Raw genomic sequence first — 3,594 nt, forward strand, 5'->3', positions numbered from 1 at the left:
AATGCAGGACAGGAGAATATTATGAGCTCCAGGAGAAGAGTACTTATCTTTAAAAAGGAGCTGTGGCCACATGATTCTCTGGGATGACCAATGAAGAGGGAGTCCCAGTGCCCAGTGTTTTTCTTCCTCCCCTACCCCTCCTCTGCCAGTGGGTCATAGTGCTATTATTCATATGCCCTTACTAGCACAAAGATCACTGTCCTGTTTCTATTTAATTATTTTTTTTCATTCAAGAACACTCTACCTTAAAGGCAAATAATTAAATCAAATTACCTTTCAGAATAAAAAGGGAGGCTCAAGCTCAACTCACAAAAATTAATGTTCTCTCCCCTACTCTTTCCTTTCAGTCTATCAAATGGACCCAGCTCAATTCCTAGACTTTCAGACCCAAAAGGCTCACTGGGAACATTTGACTTGTTTTCGGCACCCCTGCAATCAGAAATTTTCTCTAGAGAAAGGAGGAAGTGGATTTGGAGCACAAAGAGAGAATGCTGGGGTTACAGAAGGCTAAGTCAATAAAATTGCTTCCTTGATTGGGATCTGCTTGTCCTTGGACCACCTGAATTAATTTAACAAAAGGTCTGTAATATGTTTTCATGTAATGGAGATGGAATATGAGGTTCTGTGAGAAGACTAGTAACAAAACAGAGGATTTCTCTCCCTTTTACACCCATGCTTTTAGAAGAACTATGTTGCAATGACTAGCATTTGAGTAGTTATGGCATAAGGTTCTAGTATCCACCTACCAAAGGTCCCTGGACGCTTCATTTCTTTTCTGCTTGTGCTATTTAGGCTTTAACTTGTTTGAGGCAAGTTTGAGGCACAGGGCTGACATAATGGATCCATTTTGACTGATCCTCTAAGCCTTGTCTTACTTCAATTCACAAAAAAACCCTATGAGAAAGCAGTCAAGCGAGTTCTTAGACCTTCCTCTGTCTGTAATGTGCTATTCCAAGGCAAAAAGCAGCTCATAAGTGTATAATCCTGCCCCTGCAATTGTCTTTAAGTGGATTTCCAGGAATTACTCTTATGGTTGCTAGGCATCGATATTGTGAACCACATGTTTTTCTACTTGTTGTCTTTATAAGTAACAATGCTGTAGAAGAGTTACTTATACAGGATTGCAAGACCATAGGGGCGTTTGTAAGGGAAGGGAGATGAGGAGCTCTCCAGTGCATCCTTCCACTCAGGCAGGGTCACCTCTGAGCCCACATCAGGCTGCTCAGAGCTGTGCCCTTCTGCGGACCAGAAAACACCCGGGATGGAGCCAGCACAGTTTCCCCAGGCAGCACACACCCCTGCCCAGCTGTCCCAAGGGGGAAAGGGTCTCCTTATCTTCTCTCTGAACCTCTCTACTTTCAGCTTTTATTCACAATTTCTCAGCCCCTCAACATTCACCTCCTGGTTCAACTCCTTGTTCACTTTCCCACAGGTGCTGAGGGCTCTTTGTAGGCACTCCCAAAGCTCAGCCAGGATGAACCACTTCAGTCTCACAGCATCTTCTCACAGGGCAAGTGCTCCGAACCCCTGAGGATCCTGTGGGTCCTCTGCTGAACTCACCTCCAAACTGGATGCAGTACTCTGGACACGCCCTGCTGAGATGAGGGGCATAATCACTTCCATCAGCCTGCTGGATATAGTTCTGACCATACAGTGCAGAATGTTTTTGACATTTCTGCTGCCAGGTCTCAGCTCACTGCCCACCAGGACCCTGAGTGCCTTTTCTGCAGGGCTTCTCCCTAGGCAGTGTGTCCCCATCCTGGATTGCTCTGAGAGCTGAGCACGTTTGTACATGTACAATTAGTTACCCCCTTGTGCCTTTAACATGTCAGTCTATGGGGACTGGAATAGCTAATCTTAGATTTGGCCTATTCTTTTAAAATTTTTTTGCACATTCACTGACTTTGGCCTAATCTCAAAATAAATAAAACTATATTCTAGCTATGAAGCAGCTGGTGCCTTTCCTGGTTGGTTTTTGCAGAGTGTCACATGCTCAAGTGTTCTTTAAAAGGAAGTTCTGAGGTCCTTCAAGTTTCTGTCATTATCTTGAGGTATTTTTACTTCAGATTACTGGCTTGAGAAACTCTGTATTGTGTGTGAGCAGATGGTAGGAACATGAAAACTCAAATCCACCATTTAAATAATGAGAACTGAAAGTACTGGCTGAAGATTGTTGCAGTGGCCCAGATAGAAAGGCTGTGATGTGAATGAAATCAGTTCCTGTTTTTACTTTTCTTGCCTTTTGGGAACTATTCCGTGTGCAGCTTACTACAACCAGCATTCATTTGTTTGGAGGGGAAGAAGGGCTTTTATATTCAAAACTACAGTCTGGGAGAGGCAAGTAGCCTTAGTGTTAACAGCTGTCTGTGATGCTTGTGGTATTGGAAGAGTTTTTTGGGGGAGTAGAAGCACCTTTCCATGCAAATCAGTTTGGAGCAGACAAGTGCAGCCTCCCCAGGCAGTCAAGTACTTGCACTTATTTAAAGTGAATCTATTTGTAGATATCTTGTGAATGTGATGACTCAAAAATGCAAGAAGGAAGCCAGCCTGTGGGTTGACTTGCATGTTTACTTCAACAAGCAGCTATCTGGGAGCACACTTATGGCTCTCTCTGGGAAAGTTTCCTACCAATGGTATCCTTTCCCTCAGGAGAGACTTCCAGTAACAAGAGATAAACTTATGGCACTGATGTCATCTGATATAAGACATGCCTGCTCTCTGGGGCAAATGCACACAGTCTGCTGATAAAGACCAGAGTTTTTATTGGTCATGAAGAAATCAGTGAGGCTTCTGAGCCTGGAAGTTTAAGCAAGTGATTCATGCCATTTGCAGAAGTGTCTTAACAGCAAGAGCTGGGAAATCTGGCTAAACAGCCCCGTAGTTATTGACACTGATGTGATCTCATACCACCAAAAACAAGGGCATCCTCAGAAGTATAGAAACCTTCTTCAAAATAAGCAGAAATTTTGAAGAAACCACAGCAGGTAAGAGGTAAACCAAGAAAAGGAAGATGGTGAGGGTCTAGTACAGGAAATGCTGACAAAGAAAATTAATCTCTTAACCCTGGTATGAACTGATGCAGCTCAAGTCTGCAAATAACAATGATACACTGCCTGCAATGTGGTCTTGGGGTGCTGTGACATTTGAGGATAGCTCCTGATGCAGGATATGCAGAAGTGATCACAGAATTCTGTGGTTCTATGAAGAGTAACAGCAAAGCAGCAGCTGTGCAGGGGAAATCAGTAGATGGGAAGGTAGCAATGATGGGTTAAATCTCACTCTGTGACTCAGACCAAAGGTGGAGATCTACTTGAGATAAACAGCTTTTTACAAAAATAATCACAATAGTAACCTTCCTTTGGCTGTTTTGGGCTTGCAGGAGCAATGACTCTCTGCCACTAGAGTATGTGAAAAAGAGGATGTTTATTCCTGCAGTGAAGATCTGCCACTTAGGAGCTCTTCTGATTGAGCATTGTGCTAAACCTTCCCTCATACTTTTATGTTAGTATGGAATTGTCAAAGTAAAAACACATCTTACTCTCGAATGTGAAAGCATAAGTTAAAATTATGACTGCTTAAAAGGAGGCTTCTTTC

This window comes from Catharus ustulatus, chromosome 1 (assembly GCF_009819885.2).
Source record: "Catharus ustulatus isolate bCatUst1 chromosome 1, bCatUst1.pri.v2, whole genome shotgun sequence".
Taxonomy (NCBI): Eukaryota; Metazoa; Chordata; class Aves; order Passeriformes; family Turdidae; genus Catharus; species Catharus ustulatus.